General features: G+C 47.5%; 1 protein-coding gene across 2 annotated transcripts in view; it reads left to right on the top strand.

The window, feature by feature from the left end:
* The first annotated feature begins 303 nt into the window (after nucleotides 1-303).
* The window catches only part of RAI14 (retinoic acid induced 14), a 174706-nt gene continuing 161676 nt past the window's right edge, over nucleotides 304-13333 (top strand). The window contains exon 1 of one of the 2 annotated variants that reach the window (XM_007961324.3): nucleotides 304-471. The gene's annotated coding sequence lies outside the window, so the exon portion shown is untranslated. The remainder of the gene's footprint in view (nucleotides 472-13333) is intronic. The other variant, XM_007961325.3, reaches the window with a different exon arrangement.

The following is a 13333-nucleotide window of genomic DNA, read 5'->3' as shown; positions in this document are numbered from 1 at the left end:
AGGATGAAACAGATCCGCAGAGAAGGGTCCCACGATCCCTGGAGGCTAAAAGCAAGCCACGAACAGCCCGGACGCGCGGACCCGGGGGATGCGCCGGGGGCTGGAGGGCTGGGAGCACTCCCCCAGGTCCGGGCCGGAGCCCGGGGCCAGGTCACCTGACTCGCGGAATTTGGGGCCGCGCGGGGTGGAATGGGAGGGGAATGGTTAGCGCCTCCCTTCCCGCTCCCGCTGGATCCAGGTCGGCGGGGGCCGGCGCCCGGCGGCCACGTGGTGGTGCTGCCGCTGCCCCCGCCCCGCCCGCCCAGCCCTGGAGCTCGGCGCCCACTGACCCCCGCAGCGGGGGAGGAGGAGGGACAGCGGCGCAGGAAGCCGAGCAGGAAGCGAGCCCGGCGGCCGCGTTTTCCTGGGGAAGCGGCGGGCGTGGTGGAGCAGCCAGCAGGGTTCGGGGAGCGCCGCCGCCGCCTAGATGGGGTGAGTGCGCGGCACGGAGTTGGGAGGCTCCCGGCGCGGGGTCCCGGGCTCGTGTCCCCGCCTTTGTGTCTGGAGCTTGGGCGCGGGAGGCGCTGGGGACTGCGCCCGGGCGGAGCGACTGAGCGGGCTGCAGCCGGGGTCCCGCCACCTCTCCCTTGTCCACCGCCGGCCTCCAACTGTCTGCGGAGAGCAGATGTGGGAACAAGAGGAAGGGGAGGAAGGTGGAGATGAGGGTAGAGCGGGAGGACCCGGCTAAGTTAGGAGAAGGGTTCTTCCCCGGTCCTCCGCGACTCGCAGGCCGGCTGGGGCGGGGCGCGGGGCAGGGGCCGCGGCGGAGGGAGCGCGGGTGGGAATGAATGAGCAGACCCGGAGGTGCACCCTGGAGTCTGCGCCCGGTCCCACCTGCTTCACCCCGCGCGGAGCCTCGCTCCCCCTGCGTCGGTGCTGCTGAGCCCAATCCGCCTCCAGGCTGAACTTGGAGGAGGTGGGGAGGGAGGTGCGAGCGGGAGACTCCGGGTGGCTTCTGGGACGAGGGGTCCGCTATTGTTCCTCCTCTGACTCCAGGGAGCCCCTCGGCCGGCCCAAAGGCGGGGGCGAGACCCCTCTGGGCCTGCCCCTGCCCCTTGTCCCCTGCCCCCTGCCCCCTGCCTTGTTTTCCCCGCCACAGCTCAGGGAGGGCGGATGCTGGAGTTAGGGCAGACTCGGGGCCTCCGGGACTTCGGGAGGAAGGAGGACTGGGAGCCACCAGAAAGGCGCCCGCCATGTCCCGCGACCCCTGCCTGGGGCGGGGGGAGGGGGTGTCGTCCTCAACCACCTTCGCTGCCTTCTTGGGCTGGTTGGTGTCCTCGGTTTAGCTCCTGCGGTTTGCAGGGTTCACCTGCTAACTCCTTTGAGTTTCGCATCCCCCTTTTGTGGAGGGGGCTCAGAGCCTGGAGAAGCAACAGACGGGGAATTAAGGCAGATGCAGCCCAGCACAGCGTGGAGGGGTCCGAAGTGGCCTCACGGGGGCCTGAGCATGGCTGCCTTTCCAGGCTCCCTTTTATTTGCCAGGAGCCCAGCTAAGTCCAACTTTACTCCCAGAGATGTTGAGGGGAATCTGCGGACTCGAGGCCCCTCGCCTCGGGACCAGCGGCTTCTCTTCGCCGCAGCTCACGGGTGATCTGGGTGGGATTCCGTCTTCCCTCCGGGAGAGGAGAATGCCCAGCTGCCTGGGATGGGGAAACGTTGCCGGATCTCTGGGGAATGTGGTCTCAAGGCGGCAGGGGCCTGCCAGAGAGGAACTGTCCATCACTAGGACATAGCCGAAGCTCGTCTTAGCCAAGAGAGTCTCACCTCCGCAGGCTTTGCACAGAGTTGGAGAAGAGGTCAGGAATCACAGGGAGGCTGGATTTTGGCTGCTCTGTCCCCAGCCTGCAGGTCTCTGTTCGCTCTGTGGCTCGGAGTTTTATTACCGATGGATATAATCTGATAATCTTTTCTTAATGATGCCTAACAACAAGTGTGATTTTTTTCCCCCTTGGGTTTGTAAGACAGTCGATTTTATGCGAGGAAATTGATCCAGTTCTTATCTTTTAGTCAGTGCTTGCCTAACAGAGATTGGGAGAGCTATCCCATGCTGGGCTGCTGCAGTTTTCATCTCCATTCACTGAGATGCTTCAGTAATTAATTTATTGTTTTATGGCTTTTTGGAGGAGGTGGTGGTGGTGCTGGTGGTGTGATTATAACCGTGCTGGAAAATCTTATTACTGTTATCTGAATTGAAAAGAAAGAAAGGATGCTGAGCCCCCTAGGAATTCTGTGGGGGAATGATGTAGGGTCCCGCCCACCAGTAGTGAACCTGACAGTGAAATTCTCTCTCCAGTTTGCTAGTTCTCAAAGCACGTTCTAAGCAGGTACACGTACTATCACCTGGGCTTTAAAGGTGAAGAAGAAGCAGGTTTGGAGGTTAAGAACAACTAGGCCTTGGAATTAATAGAATGCGGTAGACAACTTTTGCCTCACTTTGCTCCACCCCTCCCTCCCTTCCTTCGTTCCTTTTTTTCATCCTTTAAAGATAAAAATAAGGGCCGGGCACGGTGGCTCATGCCTGTAATCCCAGCACTTTGGGAGGCCAAGGCAGGCGGATCACGAGGTCAGGAGATCGAGACCATCCTGGCCAACACAGTGAAACCCCGTCTGTACTAAAAACACAAAAAAATTAGCCGGGCGTGGTGGTGGGCGCCTGTAATCCCAGCTACTCGGGAGGCTGAGGCAGGAGAATCGCTTGAATCCGGGAGGCGGAGGTTGCAGTGAGCCAGGATTCGGCTACTGCACTCCAGCCTGGCAACAGAGCAGACTCCTTCTCAAAATAAATAAATAAATAAATAAATAGAAATATTTCTAACATACATAAAAACAGAGTATAGTAAGCCATTTTGTCTTCTACTTCCTAGGTTTAAGAGTTGCTAATATTTTTCATATGTGCCCCATGCTCACCTCCCCCATGGAAAAATAAACTATAACTTAAATATTTGATCTATTCCTACTCCTTTGTCTCCATCCTCAGGTAACCTCTAATGTGAAGTTAGCGCACATAGTTCCCAAGCATGTTTGGAACTACAGTGTATCCACAAAAAAATACCTGTGGGTTTGTATTTAACATTTTACATAAATGGTATAATTCTACCTATGTATAGCTTGCATTTTTAACTTACCTTGTTTTCGAGATACATGTGTTAATAGATATTTATTCACTTTAACTGTTACAGAGAATCCGAGTGTATGAAAAAAGTATAGTATATTTACTCCCTTGCCAAGAGTAAATTAGGGTTTCTGATTTTTCACTGTTTTTTGTTTGAGCTGGGGTCTCGCTCTGTCACCCAGGCTGGAGTGCAGTGTTGTGATCACCGCTCACTGCAGCCTCAACCTCCTGGGCTCAAGCAGTCCTCCTGCCTCAACCTCCAAAGTCGCTGGGACCACAGGCACATGCCACCATGCCTGGCTAATTTTTTTCATTTTTGTAGAGACAGGGTCTTACTATGTTGCCCAGGCTGGCCTCGAACTCTCAGCCTCAAGTGAGCCTCCCACCTCAGCCTTCCACAGTGCATGAGCCACTGTGCCTGGCCTAGTTTTTTACTGTTACACTTTTTCTGTTGAGTGACACTCTATTTCCGTTTCCATTTTTATTTTTATTTCTTTTTACTATAACAGTTTGTACAATAAACATCCTGATATGTTTTCTTGTGCACAAATTTTTCTGTTACACACTTATTCAATTAGTTGCTGGGGGTAATGAAGTTTAGGTAATATTACATTTATTATTCATTCTTCAACAAATATTTAGGGTGCTTGTATGGTCTTGGTTATCTGTTGCCTAAAAAAGTGAAATTGATCAATTTTAAATTCTAAGAAGATTACATTAGTTGGCAGGACTTTTTTTCTTTTTTCTTTTTTTTTTTTTTTTTAAATAAGAAAAGTGGGCCTAGTGTAGTGTTGCATGCCTGTAATCCCAGCAATTTGGGAGGCCGAGGCAGGAGGATTGCTTGAGTTCAAAACTAGCCTGGGAAACATGGTAAAACCTCGCCTCTATAAAAAATAGAAAAAGTAGTTGGACGTGGTGGTGTGCCTGTGGTCCTAGCTACTCAGGAGGCTGAGGTGGATGGATTGTTTGAGCCACCGATGTCGAGACTGCAATGAACCTAGATTACACCACTGCATTGAAGCCTGGGTGACAGAGTGAGACCCGTCTCAGCTCCCAGCACTTTGGGAGGCTGAGGCGGGCGGATCACCTGAGGTCAAGAGTTCGAGACCAGCCTGACCAACGTGGACAAACCCCATCTCTACTAAAACTACAAAATTAGCCGGGTGTGGTGGCGCATGCCTGTAATCCCAGCTACTCAGGAGGCTGAGGCAGATGAATCGCTTGAACCCAGGAGGTGGAGATTGTAGTAAGCCGAGATCCCGCCTGCCATTGCACTCCAGCCTGGGCAACAAGAGCGAAAACTCTGACTTAAAAAAAGAAAAAAAAAAAAAAAGAGAAAAAGAAAAAGTGCCTCTTCATTGTAAAATTGAAGCAAGAGACAAATCCGTGGTGCTGTTTGGGATTTTTGTGCGGCTAGTCACTGGCTGTGTGACCTTGGATTACTCACCCAACCTCCTCTTCCTCATTTCTTTGGTAAGATTAAGGGGTAGGAGTAAGCATTTACAAAGGCACATTCCTGTTCTAAGAGTCTGAAAATGTTGCTGCGTTAGTGACGCATTTTTCCCCTGATGGTAACCCCTCAGGCTGAAAGGAGTTTAAGGCATTTAAACACGTTGGCGTCCTCATTCCTTCAAACTGCCAGGCACATTCTTTTTTTTTTCCCGTAAGTTCATGTCAGACACATGTTACACATGCCATCATCACGCTTGTGAATTCTACCAAAGGATCTCCAGGCGTCTTGCCTCAGAGCCTTTGCATGTGCTCTTCTCACTGCCTGGAAAGCACTTCCCTTAGACGTCTGCGTGGCTGTATCAACCCTTCAGGTGTTATGCTCAGACACCTCCTTCCAGTCCAGCCTGCAACCTCGTCTCTGCTTTATTTACCTCCAAGGCACTTACCACCTTCTAGCTTGCCACGTACAGGTTGAGTATTCTTTATTCCAAAATGCTTGGGACCAGAAGTGTTTCAGATGTTGGATATTTTTTAAATCTTTGGAGTATTTGTATTACATGGTTGAACATTCCTGATTCAAAAATTTGCAGTGCTCCAATGGGTCTTTCCTTTGGTGTCATGTAGGTGCTCAAAGAGTTTCGGACTTTAAAGCATTTCAGATTCAGATTCCTGGATTAGGGATACTCAACCTGTAATTTATATTAGTATTCTATACTAGATTATGAGCTCCACAAAGGCACGGGGTTTGCCACTCTTGTTCACTATTGTATTCATGGTGTCTAGAACAATGTTGACCCCTAGTAGGTAAACAGATGTTTGATGAACAAATGGACATGCTTTTTGTTGTGATTTTCTCTGTGGAATTTCCCCTTTAACACTTACTGGATATCCTAACTTGTGCTGGTAGGTGCACCATGTCTCATATTCACAGGTTCCTCCAGGGTAAGAAAACATATGTCTTCTGGGGAAACCACTCCTTTTAAATCTATGTGATTTATCCCACAAGCCACTTATGTCTTCAGATTTCTTTTCTCCCAACATTTTCCTAATCCTGAATTTAGAGGAAAACATAAGTAACACGGTGCTTGGAAACACACGCACCTTTCCTTTTGTGATAACCTTGTGTTCCAATGTGATGAATGTGGAAGATGCATAACAAGTAGATGCTGACGATATTCCATACGACATCTGCACTAACAGGCCAGCAGCCATCCCAAGCAACACCAAGCACACCGCATTCCTTTTTTTTTTCTTGAGATGGGGTGTTGCTCTGTTCTGGAACTCCTGGGTTCAACCAATCCTCCCACCTCAGCTTCCCCAATAGTTGGGACTACAGGCGTGTGCCAGCACACCTGCCTAATTTTTCTTTTACTTTTTATAGAGACAAGGTCTCCTTACGTTGCCCAGGCTGGTCTTAAACTCCTGGGCTCAGATGGTCCTCCCACCTCAGCCTCTTGAAGTGCTGGGATTACAGGCATGAGCCACTGCCCCTGACCCACACTGCATTTCTAAAAACAAAAAAAGTGTATTTTGTTGGATTGTTGCGGAATGTACATCATCATTGCCCTGACTTTGTGTCTTCATGAGGATTTTTTTGGAGGGGGAGGAGGGATGTATTTTTCATGATGGAAGGAAAATGAGGACCTTAATCTGAGGATCTTGGTGCAACTAATATGTAGAAGGTACCTAAATATACTCTAAGAATTGCCACATCATGCAGTCCTTAATTCATGGCACAAAAAACATTCACTGTTATAGCACAAGTGCATTGTTTCGCCAGAAGCCAACTGATTTTTCTCTACCTTGCATGATGGGTATAGGAACTGACAAAACAAAGCTAAATATATCAGAGGCCTCTTGGGTGTATTTTATATGGTGATAGGGAAAAGGAGTCTAGATTTTTTTTTTTCCCAGTAAACTGTATTAGGTATACAATACTGATGATATCCTTTAAAACATTGCTAGAATATTGAAGTACGCCATTTACAATTTTTATTACATCCTCTGTAATAAAATGATATTGAAAGAAATTGGTATATTATCAATCTGGATAGGCTTAGTTAACCTTTAAGCTGAAAACCATAAGCATAGAATTATATGATTATTATTAAAATGTTGCACAATTTAAACAGATTCCTTTTTTTTTCTTTGACACGAGTCTCACTGTGTTGCCCAGGCAGGAGTGCAGTGGGGTGATCTTGGCTCACTGCAACCTCCGCCTATCAGGTTCAATCAATTCTCCTACCTCAGCCTCCTGAGTAGCTGGGACTACAGGTGCATGCCACCATGCCTGGCTAATTTTTGTATTTTTAGTAGAGATGGAGTTTCACCATGTTGGCTGATCTCGAACTCCTGACCTCAAGTGATCCACCTACCTTGGCCTCCGAAAGTGCTGGGATTACAGGCATGAGCCACCACGCCCAGTCTAAAGAGACTTCTTCTCTTCGATTTGTAGTTAGTCATGAGCTGAAAAGTACAGGTGGTTCAACAAAAGATAAAGATTATTCATCAAATGTCAATTTTCTAGCTCCAGCCATCTACAATGTTCAGCTACAATGAACAAAGAAATTAGCCTCGTCTTTGATATCAGACCTACTGAGAGATATCAGCAAATCTCATCAGTATTTTAAAAAGTAACTTTTGGCCAGGCATGGTGGCTCACACCTGTAATCCTAGCACTTTGAGAAGCTGAGGCAGGAAGATCGCTTAAGCCCAGGAGTTCAAGACCAGCCTGGGCAACATGGCGAAACCTCGTCTCTACAAAAAATACAAAACTTAGTTGGGCATGGTGGTGCATTCCTGCAGTCCCAGCTACCCAGGAGGCTGAGGTGGGAGGATCACCTGAACCCACGAGATCGAGGGTTGCAGTGAGCTGAAATCTCACCCTTACACTCCAGCATGGGCAACAGAGTGAGACCGTGCCATAAAAAATAAAAAAATACAAATAAAAAGTAACTTTACTGACTTAACCATGTGTTTAAAAACAAAACAGAACATTCTTCTATTCGATTGAAGGAAGCATGCCTTGTTCTTCAATTTTATATTCTACGTGTCCAGTAGAGTATCTGCCACACAGTAGGAGATTAACATCTCTGAGCTACTCCTGCCTCAGAGGTCGTTAAACCCCTCATGGCGATCATCAGATATAGAGCTCTCCTAGTCTAGAGGAGAATTAAACAATAATCAAAAGGCAGAAATCAGCAGGGAAGTACCAAGTCGAAGTTCAGAAGATGTGAAAGAAACACTTTTCCTCCTTATCTACTTTTTGGGGAAGTTTGTGCATCGTGTCTTGATTGATTCACCCGCTGAGTTTTTGTGATCAGTGTCACCTCATCTAACCGTACTTGTGATCTAGGCCAGTCCCTTCTGTAGCGAATGTCGTTCACAGGAAATTACAGTCTGGCTGTCGAATTCCATGACCATATGTCACACCTGGGCAAGGGGACACCTTTGGGAAGTTCTTCATGATTTGCTAATCCCTGCTTCTAAATAAACAGAACCTAGTTGTGAGAAAAGGTGATTATAGTCCAAGAAGCTTATTGTACAGTGGAAGGAAATACATGGGTTCTTTTTTTTCTTTCCTTCTTTCTTTCTTTATTTATTTTTCTTAAATTGACATTTAGACCAGACACAGTGGCTCAGGCCTATAATCCAAGCCCTTTGGGAGGCCGAGGAGGGCAGGCCACTTGAACTTAGGAGTTGGAGGTCAGTCTGGGCAACATGGCAAAACCCCATATCTACTTAAAAAAAAAAGAAGTGTATATATATTGCAGTGAGCCAAGATCACACCACTGCACTCCAGCCTGGGTGACAGCAAGACACTGTCTCAAAAAAAAGAAAAAAAAACATGACATTTAGTGAACACCAAAGCTTATTATCAAGGAACCAGTTTCCCTTACACTTATTTATTATATTACCTTTTAAAGCTCAACTTAATTTTACATATCCATTTTAGGTATTGCTATCGATAAGATATTCTTATCCATAGGTTATTGGGGAACTGGTGGTGGTTGGTTACATGAGTAAGTTTTTTAGTGGTGATTTGTGAGATTTTGGCGCACCCATCACCCGAGCAGTATTCACTGCATCCTATTTGTAGTCTTTTATCCCTCACTCCCTTCCCACCCTTTCGTCCTGAGTCCCCAAAGACCATTGTGTCATTCTTATGCTTTTGCATCCTCATAGCTTAGCTCCTACTTACAAGTGAGAACATACGATGTTTGGCTTTCCATTCCTGAGTTACTTCACTTAGAATAATAGTCTCTAATCTCATCCAGGTCACTGTGAATGCTATTAATTCGCTCCTTTTTATGGCTGAGTAGTATTCCATCATACATATATACCACAGTTTCTTTATCCACTCATTGATTGATGGGCATTTGGGTTGGTTCCATGTTTATGCAATCAGTTTACTTAATTTAGCTGTTCTTATCAAAGAGGTAATAACTCTAAAACTAACAAGTAGCCTCTTTTCACTTTCACTAAGTCTGTCCAGTTCCTTTTGCTGGCTGAAGTGATAGACACTCAGAAAACTGGCAGTGTTAACTGGTGGGGAATAAAAGGCGGGAGAAGCTTCCTTTTGCACTAGGGCATCACAGAGTAAAGTATTTTTCTTTTTTTTTTCTTTTCTTTTTCCCCTCTAAGGGGAATCCACTTGCAAACCAGAGAAGAAGACCATCTAGCAGTGATTCTTAAATATTCGTGAGGCATAGCTGGGCACTTGCAAATCTGATGGGGGTTTTGGACCATTCTTCCTTGGAGAATCTGATGTATGTACAATGATGCTATAAATGAATAATTTTTATCAGTCTCATGAGTTTCATGGAACTTCTTGCCCTAAGGCCATTTATAAACCTCTTTGGAATACCCAGGTTAAGAACCCACACTGACCACCTCTCAAAGTTTGAGAATACAATTACAAGGGCTCTATTTTTCTATCATGTGCCGCTATCCCCCAGGACAGTTTGATAACCATATCATACATGAGTGAAAAGTAATAATTGTGGGTTTTATACTCTCAATTTGAAAACTAGTCATCGGTTGCTATGTCAACCAATCTACATACTATTGACCATTTTCAGGATCTATTTCTATTGGATGTAATAAAATGCAATTTAGATGCAATGAAAAGGTGGTTTTGTAGTATGACTATTTCACAGAGATCTGATGAATTCTAAGGATATGTCTTAAGTTTCTCACCCCAAGGAGTTGGGTCTGCTCTGTCTCTGGCTTTTGCTGGCAACAGTTTCCCAGTTTTGCTGTTAACAGGAGGGAATGGAGATGTCCCAGGCCCCACCTGACAATACTCATAGGTTCACAGCAGATGTCCCGCACCTCACTTGACAATACTCCTAGGCTCACAGTAGGTGTCCCAGGCGCCCCCTGACAGCACTCCTAGGCTCACAGATGTCCCAGGCACCCCCTGACAGTACTCCTAGGCTCACAGATGTCCCAGGCACCCCCTGACAGTACTCCTAGGCTCACAGATGTCCCAGGCACCCCCTGACAGCACTCCTAGGCTCACAGATGTCCCAGGCACCCCCTGACAGCACTCCTAGGCTCACAGATGTCCCAGCCTCCCGACAGCACTCCTAGGCTCACTGATGTCCCAGCCTCTCGACAGCACTCCTAGGCTCACAGATGTCCCAGCCTCCCGACAGCACTCCTAGGCTCACAGATGTCCCAGCCTCCCGACAGCACTCCTAGGCTCACAGATGTCCCAGCCTCCCGACAGCACTCCTAGGCTCACAGATGTCCCAACCTCCTGACAGCACTCCTAGGCTCACAGATGTCCCAGCCTCCTGACAGCACTCCTAGGCTCACAGCAGGTGTCCCGGGCACCCCCTGGCAGTACTCCTAGGCTCACAGGTAGGCCTTTGGCTGCTCAGCCCAGTGGGGGAAGTATCCCCAACTAGCTCTTCGCTTTACCCTTTTCTTCTTGGCCCCCCAGCCTGATGGGGCTGTCTTGATGGGGACCTGAAGAAGACAGGGCCACACTTCTAGTTGGGGAACTGACCCTCAGCTAGAAGCCTGCTCTTCTGGAGGAAAACATGCTTCTGTGGAAAGTATTGTGCACGGGGGAAGGGACCGCCATGTCAGCTGTACTCAGAGCTGCTTCGATCAGCATTCACCTTGGGTGACATCCTCAAGCCATTTCAGTCAAACACCGGCAAAAAGGGCTGCAAAAAAGGGCTGCGGATCTGCCTGTAACAGAGGCTGCCTGCCTGACCTGACAAAAGCTCTTCGGATGGGTCATTGTAATTGACTTGAGCACCTTCTCTGCCATAGGCACCTTGCTGCTGGACTGTCCCCGAGCAAGATCAGGGCTGGTGTAGTCATTGTTAGGTTTAGTCATTGTTAGGTTTCCCGGTATGTGCTGATGAGATAATTGGGTATTAGAAGATCTCTGGATGAATGACAAGCCCTGCCCTCGAGGACTTAAGAGTTTTAGCCAGGTTAGATATGGTGGCAATCTGCCACAGTACAAGGCGACTGTTAGTGGTGGGAATGGGGTGGCGGTGGTGGTGGGAGGGAATTCTTTTCACAGATGAGGCTGAGGCCTAGAGAAATGACCCCTTGGAAAGGGACAGTTAATGAGAGGCAGAGATGGATGAGACCCGAGTACTGGCTGCTTAGCGCTGCGCTTCTACACATTGTAATTTTCTGTCTCTCTCACAGGTCAACAGTGACCTTGAGAGTCCTGTATGTAGCTAATTATAATTGTTATTTGGAATTGATATCATTTTTCTATTTTGAGAAAATGTTCACATTTCTTTTTTTTTTTCTGAGACAGGATCTCGCTCTGTCCCTTAGGCTGGAGTGCAATGGTACAATCTTAGCTCACCGCAGCCTTGACCTCCTGGGCTCAAGCAGTCCTCCCACCTTAGCCTCCCTAGTCGCTGACACTACAGGTGTGTACCACCACTCCTGGTGAATTTTGTACTTTTGTAGAGACGGGGTTTCATCATGTTACCCGGGCTGGTCTCAAATTCCTAAGCTCAAGCAATTCGCCTGCTGTTGCCTCCCAAAAGTGCTGGGATTACAGGCATGAGCCACCACGCCCTGCCTGAGCCTTTTTTTTTTTTTTTTTTGCACTGGAAAAGAACTATTGAAAACGTAGGTATAGAAATTATAGCCAATAACGATATATTTACCATCCAGAATTTCCTTGGGCTACTTTTGATTTTTGAGGAAAGACTCCTAAGTCTTAAGTGCAGAAGACTTGTAGAGACTTGGACGATTCACCTCAAAGAAGAGGGTGCATATTGGGAGCTCCGGGGGAGGCCAATGGCATTGAGCGGCAGCATGGAGGTCAGAAGAGGTGCAGGACCCAGGCCCTTGGCTGTAAGAACCACGTAACAAATGTTTGTAGGACTTTGTTGGTGAGTTGACAGATTCCGTGCTGAGCCTCTTAATTTGACAAGAATGCTCAAGTAATCTGAACATCTCCTTCCACGAAAGCTGGCATATTGGTGATTGATCCTTTTTCAAACATGAGAGGAATTACTTCTGTTGCTGAGAGAGGACAGCCATACACAGTGGCTTCTTCTCAGCCACCCAGAGGATATGGGAACTTGTGAGCCAGGAGGCTCATGGACAACTGGCTCCATTTTCTTTCTTCTCTAAGAAAGGCAGCCAAGACAGGGGTGGGCTCATGCCTGTAATCCCAGCACTTTGGGAGGCTGAGGCGGGTGGATCACTTGAGGGAGTTCGAGACGAGCCTGGCCAACATGGTGAAACCCCGTCTCCACTAAAAATACAAAAATTAGCTGGGCATGGTGGCGCGCCTGTGATCCCAGATACTCAGGAGGAGGCTGAGGCACGAGAATCACTTGAACCGGGAGGCGGAGGTTGCAGTGAGCCAAGACTGTGCCATTGCACTCCAGCCTGGGCAAGAGAGCAAGACTGTTTCAAAAAAAAAAGTGGGCCCCAGGAAGGGTTCAGCATCCTTTATTTAACTTGTTAGGAGGCCGTAGCACCAGGCTGGGTGCTGAGTATTCCATCTTTCTGTCTCCAAGCACAGGCCCACTTCAGGCCCAGTTTCTATTTATCATGGGTACAAGTTGATTCAAATGCTCTCACAACCTTCTTGGGTCTTTGTTTAAAGAAATAAAAAAATTTCTTAGATTTTCTTTGGAGTCGATATCATTTTTCTCTTTTGAGAAAAACATTTCACATTTCTTATGAGCTTTTTTAAATTGGGAAAAAAAAACTATTTAAAATGTAGGCATGGAAACTGTCGTCAATATCCATATACTTACCATCCAAGATTTTCTTGGAGTGTTTTGTTTTTTGAGGAAAAACTCATGTCTGCCACTAACTTCATGATGTATACAGCCTCTCAGCAATCTTGATAAATTCCTAGGTAGTTAGGTTCTTTTTTTTTTTTTGAGACAGAGTCTTGCTCTGTCCCCAGGCCAGAGTGCAATGGCACCATCTTGACTCACTGCAGCCTCTGCCTCTCAGGTTCAAGCGATTCTCCTGCTTCAGCCTCCTGAGTAGCCGGGACTACAGGCATGCGCCACCACGCCCAGCTAATTTTTGTATTTTCAGTAGAGACGGGGTTTCACTATGTTGGCCAGGATGGTCTCGATCTCTTGACCTCGTAATCCCCTCGCCTTGGCCTCCCAAAGTGTTGGGATTACAGGCGTGAGCCACCACACCCAGCTGGTAATTAGGTTCTTTCTGTGCTATACAACTTTACACAGTGTTGGGTGTGCTATTTGTTTC

Source organism: Chlorocebus sabaeus, chromosome 4 (genome assembly GCF_047675955.1).
Source record: "Chlorocebus sabaeus isolate Y175 chromosome 4, mChlSab1.0.hap1, whole genome shotgun sequence".
Classification (NCBI taxonomy): domain Eukaryota; kingdom Metazoa; phylum Chordata; class Mammalia; order Primates; family Cercopithecidae; genus Chlorocebus; species Chlorocebus sabaeus.
This window is presented reverse-complemented; position numbering and strand designations above follow the sequence as displayed.